Genomic DNA, 12400 nt, shown 5'->3' on the forward strand with positions numbered 1-12400 from the left:
ACATTTTTAATTTAAAATGGTTTAAATAACCCCCGATCTAAAAATTATTTAGTTTACTGTAGGAATTTTTTTGCAGATTCCATGCGAAAAAAAATCCAAATAGTCCAGCATTGCAAAACTGCTTTACACACCGGTAAAAAAAAAAAGAAATTAGAATCGGGAGAGAAAAAGCAAGATTCGATATCTAGGTACTTAAAGTCAACTAATAGACGAGTAGAGGGCATTTAGCACAAAATAAATAAATTTTTAAATACAGTACCTAGTGACTTGCAGTTCTTTGTATTATGTTCAGAATGACGTCAGGAAAAAAGTCTACTATTCAAAAATGGGTGGAAATGCATAATTGCACTGTAAAGTGCATAAAATGCATCCAAAATTGCATAAATATAAAAATAAAGTCAAAATCAGTATACTAAGGAACAAAATTTATTACTTTAGGGGTTTTTGGGGTCACTGAATACGATTACGTCATCAGAACTGGCCTCCGGATCACCTGGTGTCCAAGGTTAATGCAAGAGACGTCATCTTCTGGAGTTTCGATGGATTTCGGCATTAAATCGATGCAAACGGATTACTCACCGGTTTTATGGGTCACTAAGTACTGATATGCCATCAGAATGGACCTCCGGAGTACCTGGTGCCCAGGGTCGCTACTAAGGCACCTCATCTTCTGGAGTTTCAAGGGATTTCGGCACTAAATTTATGCAACTGGACTATTCTTAGGGGTTTTTGAGGTGGTTAAACACGAATGTGCCATCAGAACAGACCTCTGGATAACCTGGTTCCCAAGGTCACTGCAATGGACATCTTCTGGGCTTTCGAGGGCTTTCGGTATTAAATTGGTGCAAACGGATTACTCGGGGGTTTTTGAGGTCGCCAAACACGAATATGCCATCAGAATAGACCACCGGATTACCTGGTGCGAAGGTCTCTGCAAGGGACGTAATCTCGACGTTTCGAGTGCTTTCGGTATTAAATTGATGTAAACTGATTACTCACGGGTTTTTTGGGTTCGGTAAACACGAATATGCCATCAGAACTAAACTCCGGAGTACCTGGTGCCCAGGGTCGCTACTAGGGCACGTCATCTTCTAGAGTTTCGAGGGTTTTCGGCATTTAATTGATGCAAATGGATTACTGAAGGGTTTTTGAGGTCGCTAAACACGAATATGCCATCAGAACCGACACCCTGAGCACCTGGTGCCCAAAGTAACTGGAAGAGACGTCAAATTCTGAAGTTTTGAGGGATTTCGGCACTAAATTGATGAAAATGGATTACTCGGGGGTTTTTAAAGTCGTTAAACACGAACATGCGATCAAAACAGACCATCGTAGCACCTGGTGTCCGCGGTCACTGCAAGGAGCGTCATCCTCTGGGCGAGGTTTTTCAGTACTCTGTATATTGACGCAAACCGATTACTTATATGGGTTTTTGGGGTTGCTGAATACGAATATGCCATTAGAACAGACACCTGACCACCTGGTGTCTATGACACGTAATCTTCTGGAGTGTCGAAAGTTTTCGGTACTAAATGGATTCAAACGGATTTCTCATGGCTTTTTGGGGTTGCTGAATACGAATACGCCGTTAGAACACACACTTTAGCACCTGGTGCCTAAGGCACGTTATCCTCTGAGGTTGCGTGAGTTTTCGGTACCAAATTCATGCAAACAAATTACTTTTGAGTTTTTGGGATTGTTGAACACGAGTATGACTTTGATGAAGGATTATGAAGTACCTATTGATTACGATGATCAATAATAACGCCAACGCATAATAACATTGTCCCATTAGAATATAGTAAATCGATCTGGAAATATATAAATTTAAAATATTATATTATATTTTATTTATTATAAATTTCATATATACATAAGTAAGACAATTGAATAGCACAGTGACGTCCCTTGCAGTGACCATGGTCACCAGGTGCTCTATGGGTCTGTTCTAATGGCCTATTCGTGTTTGGTGAGCTCAAAAACCCCCCGTGTAATCCATTTACATCCATTTTATGCCAAAAACCCTCGAAACTTCAGAAGATGACGTGCCTTAGTAGCGATCCTGGGCAACAGGTGCTGCGGAATTAAATTCTGATGACATATTCGTGATTAGCGGCCCCAAAAACCCGCAAGTAATCTGTTTGAATCAGTTTAATGCCGAAAACCCTCGAAACTCCAGAAGATGACGTCCCTTGCAGTGACTTTGGGCACCAGGTAATCCGGTGGTCTTTTCTGATGGCACATTCATGTTTAACGACTCAAAAATCCCCGAATATTTATTTTCATTAATTGAATACCGAAATCTCTCAAAGTCCAGAAGAGGACACCCCTTGCAGTGCGCTTGGGCTCCAGGTGCACAGAGAGTAGGTTTTGATGGCATATTCGTATTTAGCGACCTCAAAAACCCGTAGGTAATCTGTTTGCATAGATTTGATACCGAAAGCCCGCAAAACTCCAGAAGATGACGTCCCTTACAGTGGCCTTGTGCATCAGGTGATCCCAAGGTCTGTCCTGATGGCATCTTCGTATTTAACCACCTCAAAATCCCCCTGGTAGTCCAGTTACACTAATTTAGTGCCGAAATCCCTCGAAACTCCAGAAGATGACGTGCCTTAGTAGCGATCCTGGACAACAGGTACTCCGGAGGTAAATTCTGATGGCATATTCTTATTTAGCGACCCCTAAAACCTGTGAGTAATCCATTTGCTTCGATTTAATGCCAAAAACCATCGAAACTCCAGAAGATGACGTCTCTTGGGCACCGGGTGATCCGTGGGTCAGTTTTGACGGCGTAATCGTATTCAGTTACCCCAAAAGCTCCCCCAATAATAAATTTTGTTCCCTAGTATACTGATTTTGACTTTATTTTTATATTTATGCAATTTTAGATGCATTTTATGCACTTTACAGTGCAATTAAACATTTTCACCCATTTTTGAATAGTAGACTTTTTTCCTAACGTCATCCTGAACATAATGCAAAAAACTGTAGGTTTCTAGGTGCTGTATTTAAAAATTTATTTATTTGGGTGTTTTTAGTGCTAAATGCCCTTTAGTGCTAAAGTGAGCAAGAAACGTTTAACCATGATTTGTTCGAAGCATTGTTAAGCCAAATTGTCAAACGAAAATTTGCGAATGTTTCTTGGAAAATACTGCAAATGGAATATTCCAAGTGAAAGAAGCTTAATAAGAAACGAGGTCGATTCTGTAGGTATATCCTGTGGTACTGAGTAAAATAAACTTAGATATAGGAGACAATTATTTTTATGTATGTATGGATGAAACATTTGATTCTTCTGGACGTTACATCGCACATTTATTAATCGGATCTCTTAAAAATGAGCAAGCTTGTAAATCGCATTTAATTGCATCCAAGCAGTTAAATAAAACTAACATACTAGGTTTTAGGGGTTTTGCAAGACAGTTTAGTAATTTTTTCTTCCTTTAGCTGTTCCCAGCGAAATTGTTTTCTTTTTCTTTCAGATGCTGCACCTTACATGGTTAAAGTAGGAAACAATTTGAAAATTTTTTATCCAATGTTTTATGCAGAAATTTTTGCTGAATTGCAGCCAGTAGATTCTTCCGAACCAGTTATACTTTTCAAAGAATATGGCGAAAAACAAAATAGTACCACAGTAACTTTCATACTTAAAATATTATATATATTCCATACATGCATATTTGACATAAATAATACATGCATATACATGCATATTTGACATGAATAAATGCATATACATGCATATTTGACACAAATAATATGCATATTATATATATGCGCGTATATCTTTCTTTTCAGCCTGCATGTTTGCCTGACTTTGCTAATTTGATATCTCGTGAATTAACATACAGTTTGATAAGATAGATAAAATGATGTTTCGTTAAACACACAACAACTGATATACAGTCGGAAAAATGAAAGAATACCCACAAGGGCGCCCCCAGGGAGGGGCCAGGTGGGGCCATCGCCCACCCTGAGAATTTGGCGAAAGCGTGTAAAAAATATTTAGCTCTCTCTTACTTTATATTATAAAATAAATTCCATATTAATCATAATCGCTCACGAGATATGCCAGTTTAAATGTATTTTTTCTCAATCCCTTATCCCTTCTGACTGAGACGCATATGTTTGGATGGAACCGCATCGTTTTCGGTGCGCATGCCGCATGCACTGATGATGTCCGGTCTAGGCTTATCCAGTTGAGAAATGAAATAGGTCGGCTGAACGGCCGATCTGATACGTCTAGTAGTACGGTAGTGCTCACAATTTATATACTGTTATTCATAGAACTTATATTAACGTGTTAAAAGTGTTTTTTGTGCAACGTGTAAGTATTATATAATATACTTTATTTCTCACTTGACCTTAAATAAAATAGGCTTATTTTTACGAGGTAGTTATCTATTGTGTGTAAAGGTAAAAAATACTTTTTTATGAATTAAAATAACATCATTTGCGTCTATGAAGTACAATTACAATATTTATTTCAAAAATTGTGCTTGAAGTAATAACATTTTTTATAAGTACCCTTCCTACTTTAAGAAAATAAGTTATTCCTGTATCGCAGTTGAGATATTCAACTGTGCAAGGTAGGTATTTTAATCTACAAATTTTAATTAACTTAGATGAATTTTTTACTTCTCTTAAAGGTTTTAAAAATATTTTTCAATGCAACTAAATTATCCATTTGGTCTTATTCTGTCCATTTATCGGCCTACTCCCCGGTTAAATGCGTTAATTTATTTGACACCTAACACTTAGCTGATTGAATGCATCAGTTTAATTAGCCTACTGTATTTGTAGAAAAATGGACATAAGGAAATTCTTTAACAAGCCAAACAAGCGGCTGAAAATTGATGATGGATCTGACATACCGAACAGTACCGAAAACAGTAGTATAGTATGCAGTCAAAATGATTTACCTGTAGCAGGGCCATCTAGCTTGGAGTCAGCTGTATCCGCCTCTCAAAGAGAATCTAACGTTGTAACGGCCACCGCATCGGATAATTTTGTGATTGTTGAAGACATTTTAAATTTGGATGTTGGGAACTACCTTGATACTAATAAGATTTGTAGCTTGAACGATCACTTGAAATTTACTTTGTTAACAAACCCATGGAAGCCAGATAAATGTTACAATTTCAAGTATGATATTGACGATGGCAAACTACCATTTATCCATGAATGGTTAAATACGTACCCCTGGTTAGCTTATTCAAAAGAAGTTAAAGGTGGGCTATGCAAGTTGTGTGTACTGTTTAGGCCCCGCGTAATCCATGGTAGTTATCAAAGCGGCTTTTTAAATCGCCCATTCACCAATTTCAGAAAGTTTCATGAAAATGCGAAATCGCGTATGAACTCTGAATGGCACAGACAAGCATCTGAAAACTCAAGTAACTTTATATCTGTCATGAAAAATGAAAAGAAAAATGTTGAATGTCTTGCAAATTATGGTTTGGCCAAGCAAATTGAATCAAACAGAGCGAAACTAAAATCCATTGTTTCTTCAATTTTGTTTAGTGCACTACATGACTTACCATTAAGAGGTCATACCAATGAGGATGCTGTGTTCAATAACCTTTTACATTTTAGGAAAGAAGCTGGTGATTCTGTTTTAGAATACCATCTGAAAAATGCGCCGAAAAATGCAATGTACATTTCCCATAGGACACAAAATGAGATCATTGATTTATGTGCAACGGTTTTAAGAGACGAGTTAGTTACAAAAATTAATGATAATGAAATATTTTCCATTTTAGCAGACGAAACAATGGACATTACTGGTACAGAGCAACTCTCTCTGGGCGTGAGATATTTTGATAAAAGTGAAAATTGCATCAGAGAAGACTTCCTTGGTTTCACCCCATTAAAAAGTTTAGATGCTGAACATATAGCAAATGCTATTACTTTAACATTAACAAATTGGGGCTTGAACTTGGAAAATGCAGTTGGCCAAGGATATGATGGTTGTAGTACAATGGCTGGGGAAATAACTGGAGTACATAAAAGAATAACTGAGAAATACCCAAAAGCTCTATATTTTCATTGCGCCAGTCATCGGCTAAATTTAGTAGTCAATGATTTAAATGACATACCACAAATCAGGAATACAACTGGCACAGTTAAAGAAGTTATAACATTTTTTCGGCAGAATGGCCAAAGAAGGGCAATAGTGGGAACTTTTCAAAAACTATGTGAAACCAGATGGACCGAAAAATATAAAGCAATTCGAAAGTTTAGTGAGCAGTTTGTTAGCATCGCTGAAGCACTTCAGACTCTATCGACTGAAGGTAACCGTGACACAAGGCAGAAAGCTTTCCAGCTTCATTGCGCAGTTACAAATACAGCATTTGTGCTATGTCTACATGTGATTGCCAAATACTCTGCCAAGTTAGAAATCGTTACGCAAATGTTACAAGGTGTCAGTGTAGATATTTTGAAGATATCAAAACACATTCAGAAGGTTACTGAGCTATTCAGTTCAGACCGACAAAATGGAGAAAAAGAGTTTGATAACATTATGGCAAATGTTGAAACAACAGCAAACAAGCTTGGGATCGAGCTCACATGTCCTCGTGTTGCTGCGAGACAGGTTCACAGACCAAATCACTCTACCCACACTATCAACGAATACTATAGAAAGTCCATTTTCTTACCTTATTTGGATTCTTTGGTTCAATCGTTGAAAGATAGGTTTTCAGATAGAAAAAAACCATCATTTGAAATTTTCAATCTGCACCCTAAAATCATGAAAGATCTTTCTAAGGAAGATTTTGAAAAGTCTATTAACAATATAAACAGCACGTATTGTGAATTGTTAGACAACTTTAAGGAGCAATCAATTCTGTGGTTCGACCTTTGGAAAAACACGGAGATAGATGCCAAAGCCTTGAAAAAACTGAACTTAATAGAGGTTCTTGAGCATGAGCATGCCTGCTTTTTGCCGTCAGTAGCAAAAGCCATCCAAATAGCTCTTTGTCTGCCACCAACAACTTGCACCATCGAGCGATCATTCAGGTAACTAACTATAATTTTATTACGTTATATTCTTATCCATGTGTTTCAGTTCTTCTAAAACTTACATTACAATATAACAACCTCGATACTTTTTTACAGCACTCTCAAACGTGTGAAGACCTGGACAAGGAATACGATGTCGAACAATCGTCTAAGTGGGCTATGCCTGTTATCTGTACACAGAAGAAAAATAAAAGAAAATAAAAAAACTTCATGCAGAAAGTAATTGATTTATTTGCGATGGACACCAGAAGAATTCAATTATTATTTAAGTAACATTTTACTGACACTAACCGTGTTGCGTTTTAAACAGCAAAACAATTTTTCTTGTATTTTTTGTTTCAATACCCTTTGCCCCCCCTGAGGAAATATCCTGTGGGCGCCCTTGAATACCCATGAACGAACATATAAAACACGCTGTATTTTCCTGTCACCGTGTCACAAAGAAAATTGTCCAGTGCAAGTACATGTAACAATAATTATTACATGTCCTTGGGCTGGCCAATTTTTTGTGTGACACGGTGACAGGAAAATACAGCGTGTTTTATATGTTCGTTCATGGGTATTCTTTCATTTTTACTACTGTAAAAACTGATACGTACTCACGTTTTTTGTTCTCTTCTTCGAATCTGGGGCCCCATCCAGCTCTGCAATCTTCCATGCACCAAAATCAGCAACTTTTACATTTTTTATACCACACCGATGATTGAAATATTTGAAAACTTTCTTGAATGGCCCTTAGTGTACAGTGTACTTTACGTAGAACTGTCAGCTGTGTGTTTTTCAAGTTTAAATTTAAATATTTTACACACTGTTATGTTATAACGGCAATTACATATTTTACCTAAAAATATTTAACGTTTCGATTTCCACTCCGGAAATCGTCATCAACAGAAAATTAAAGAAAATTTGTTGAAAAGGTGTATACAACCGCAAATTGTTGTTATGATTGAGGTTGTGTCATATTCCAGTCAACAAATATTTGACTTTGCCTATGATGGTTTTAGGCAATAGTCAGATGGATGTTTTTGTGCTCTGTGATACATCAAATTCTGATTATTTTCGGTATTTGTGCAATAATTATTTGTGTTATGTGATTCTTTGTTAGAGAGTGTTCGAAATAACGAGTATTTTGTGGTAAAAAAATTGTAACTTAAGTTTTTTTGTATAGTATATTGCATATATTGTTTAGTGTAATATACAGGTATGTTTTCCTATCTCGTACGATTGGTATATTTTCGTTGTTCACTTCTTTTTCAAGTATTGGCAACACAAGTCTGCTGCATCCTGCTAATGGATTTGCTACACTGGTTTCTTCATTTAGTAGGATAAGGGCTGCTTCTTTGATTTTTCTCTTCTTCATATCTGTTTCCTTCGTGATTACTGATGCATCTTTGCTATATCAAGGAATTGCTAATGATAAATTCTTACTGCTAGTAGCAATTTTTTTATACATGCATAGCACAAAAAACATATTAATCTGTGTTCACTAGAAAAATTCATAATGTTAACAAAGTAACTGAAACTCTTAAAATAGTATAATGTCAAATGTTTAAACAAGGTCAAAATCATAGACAACTAGGTAGATTAATGTATGTTTTTATTAATATTTTACGCACCAACAATTTTAAGTGCATAGGTATCTTAATATCCCATTCAATATTAATAAATAAAGGATAAGTCTAGATTAATATGTGTATTTTTTTTTCAAAATAATTTCTGATTCTGTTTTTTTCATGGCCAGTCTAATAAAAGTTCACGTAATTTTTGTTGTAATTAACGTTTGGCTTAAAAAATCACGAATAACTCACAAATTAAAGCAGTAAGTATAGGCAATGCTTAAGAAATAAAAAAGTACCATAAAATATAATTAGATTACAATACTAAAATACATACAGGGTTTTCTATTTAAGACAACTGAAAAAATACTTCAGAGTTTCGACCAAATCTATGTACTAAAATTGAAGAGGTGGGTTCCAAAAGGGCTTAGGTCATTTTTGTCACATTTTAAGGTTTTAGTTGCATCTGATTCTAGAGCATCATTTCTAACATTAGAAAAACAATTCATGCCGTAACAGCTTAAGTCAAGTTTATACTACACATATTACAAATCAGTAATGTTTTCCAAAAGTGCTTTAGTCATGCCTGGTTTTTTCCAAACAGGCCTAAGTCAGCTGTTGAGTGTTTGTACATGCGCGATTCTAGCTGTCGGCATCTATTTGCTGTGAGTTTTTGGTTTTGTTGTTTGTTTGAGGTGAAACAGGTGAGTAATTGAAAACGTGTGTTAAGTATAAAATAAGTTTAGCTTTTGTAACAAGTGATTTTTCAATATCTGTAAACGACATTAATAGTGCCAAGAAGGGGAAGCGAGAGAAAAGTGAAAACCTGTGGGACAAAAATCTCAAGAAATTTGCAAGAAATAGTAAAGAAGCTCATTTAGATCCTCGCATTGATTTTGCTCATAAAGAGGGTGATGTTTATAAGGCATATCTATTGACTCCTAATGATGTAAGTAGCTTTTATGATAAAATCTAGTCACATAAAACTGCTGCTGATCAGAAGAACTTCGTATTCGAATACCTTCTCAATCAAGAGTCTAAGCAACATAGGCCTAGAAATAAAGCAAATCAACGATCTCAAACAGTTACAAAATACTTCATACGACAGACAAATGGTGTTTTGTTAGGTGTTTGTAATTCCACATTCCCGTCCATCACACAATCACACAATCACACAATTTTCATTAAAAAGAGTGAATCGATTAGCTAAAGCTTTAAAAGAGCCAGAAGAATGTCCTCGTGAAAAGCGAGGCGGAGCTAGGATAAAACCCAAAGATCCAAGTGCAGTTCAATCAATGATTGATTTCATAAAATGATTAAAGTGCTGTGAAGGTCATTATGGTCGTGGTAAGAGCGTCCGAAGTTACCTTAGCCCTGAGTTGTCTATTAAAAAATTGTGACGTGTTTGGAAACAGCCTCAAAAACAACACAAGAAGTCACTTACATCTTACTCAAAGTTCTTCAAGATCTTCCAGACGAAATTCAATGTAAGTCCAAAGACAGACGTTTGTTCATTTTGTGATCTAACAAAAAGTGAAATAAATGTATGCAAAGAGCTTAAAAAAAGCTTTCCTTATTAATAAGTACAGATTGCACAAGTTACGAACTAAGAAATTTTATAAACTGCTTAAAAGAGCAGAAGCCAATGTAGTTAAGGTATCTTTTGATATGGAACAAAACCAGCCTCTTCCAAAACTAAGAGTTGGTGAGGTATTTTATTCTCGACAAATTATTGGGTTTATAACCTTACTTTTATATTGATGGAAGATACACAAGATCCTAATAGTTTTGTGTACACATGGACTGAAAACCGGAGTGGGTGAAGCTCCTATGAAGTAGTTTCAGCTCTGTATAACTTTTTGGGGGATTTTGGAAGATAAGTTTAAAAATGTTTACAAATAAGACTGTAATGTATGATGAACTAGGGACTTTTATTTGAAATATTTTTCAACTTTACTTTTCAAATTTTGACAAAAATGTGAATAATTAATTTTGATAAATAAAAATTAATTTTAAATTATGTACTTAGATAGTTATTAAACCTTTGCTGACATCTTAAAGACAGCTCTGATTATCAATAAACTTACAAATGAATAATAATATGAAGTTGTCTCCCACATGAATTTTCCAAAAGTGCTTAAGTCACTGACTTAAGGTCGTTCTTAAAAAAAACCAAATGTTTAACTTCTTAAAAGCCATGATTTTGTGTTCAAATCTTACTTTCAATTGTTTTAAAACAAGATATTGAACCTGCAAATTACATGACTGATTCTATCCCAAAGTAACATTTAATTATATTCTTAAACATAGAAAAAATTCGTTCCTGAGAAATTTACTTTTTTGACTTAAGACCTTTTGGAATCCACCTCTTCAATTATACATTTCTCTAGACTCTATTAAAAACTATTTGAACATAAATAGAGCTTTTAATCTCAAATCACTACAATAACTACCGGGTGTCAATTTTGCTACGAAATTGTTAAAAAAAAAATATCTTTTAAACTACCTCGTATAACACCATAATGTAGTCTGATATATTAGGAAAGAAGATATCGAGGAGAATCCAAAAATGTAAAGTATACAGGGTGTTCCATTTAAAAAAATTTAGTGTCACAAAAAATTTGTGTCAATGCAGGTGGCCCTGTATATCTTAAAACATTTTTAGATCATGGTCCTATCTATGATCCAACTTTTATTTAAATACATACATACCTTTTTTTTACAAAATATACCACCCTGTATATTTTGTACAACAACCATAATATTTATCTTCTTAGGCTAATGCCCTATGATTGCACACAGTTTTACTTTTAAAGGTCAAAGGCCTAGTTGAAGGCCAAATGATTTTGATTCGTGTCTTTTACATGGATTTAAAGACTGGTAGAACATAATTAAAGCCTTAGTGGGTATGATTTTTGTAACTTTTATTTAAATCTAAGTTTTGTTAATTTATTTTGAATTTTCGATCTCGATAAGCACCTGCTCATCAAAAACGTAATAAAAGGCAAAAATGTTTAAAAAACATTGTGTTTAATTACTGGTATCACAATAATAATTAAATGGGAAGGTAGGTACACAAAAATTTGGGAAAGTTTCAGGAAACAAAGCTCTCATAAAATTTTTATGGGGTGAACAATTTACACTCTTATATTTTTAAGATGTTCCTGCCGTAAGAATGCAGCATGTCCATTTTCAATAAAAAATCTCTAACCCAGCATCCGACAGGTAAACTTTTTTGCCACTAACTGACAGGTGGGGTGTGATAAACCCCAGCAATTGAAAGAGTTAAAGATTCTCAAAAAATTTCTTTACGTTTAATTGTCTGTCATATCTGGAACGTCAATATCTTAAAGATGGTCACGATAGTCACTATTTACACTAACATTGTCTATTTCTTCACTTACTTCCGAATTACTCTTGTCAATACATTCGTCACTGTGTGCTTCATCACATAAAACCTGAAGACGTGTTTATTCTCGATCGTAATTCATTTTAGCTTACACTAATAAAAAAAAAAAAGAATATGCGTGTACTTTGTACTCACGTAAGAAGTAATACTTCTACTGTATTATGATATCAACGTTAATATACGTTAATATCACGTTAGACACAATTAATATACGTTAGACACTTTATAATCAACTATTTTTAATGGGAAATAAGCCACAATTTTACCAAAAAAATGATTTTATTAACTTTTCGAAGCCCAAATCGGGTTTCGTTGTCAAAAGACAAAATACTATTAAAATAAATAAAAATGTTGTTGCTAGGTAAAAAACAATTCTTCTAATAATTTATTTAATCTGACTCATTTATTGGCAATT

This window comes from Diabrotica virgifera, chromosome 9, assembly GCF_917563875.1.
Source record: "Diabrotica virgifera virgifera chromosome 9, PGI_DIABVI_V3a".
Taxonomy (NCBI): domain Eukaryota; kingdom Metazoa; phylum Arthropoda; class Insecta; order Coleoptera; family Chrysomelidae; genus Diabrotica; species Diabrotica virgifera.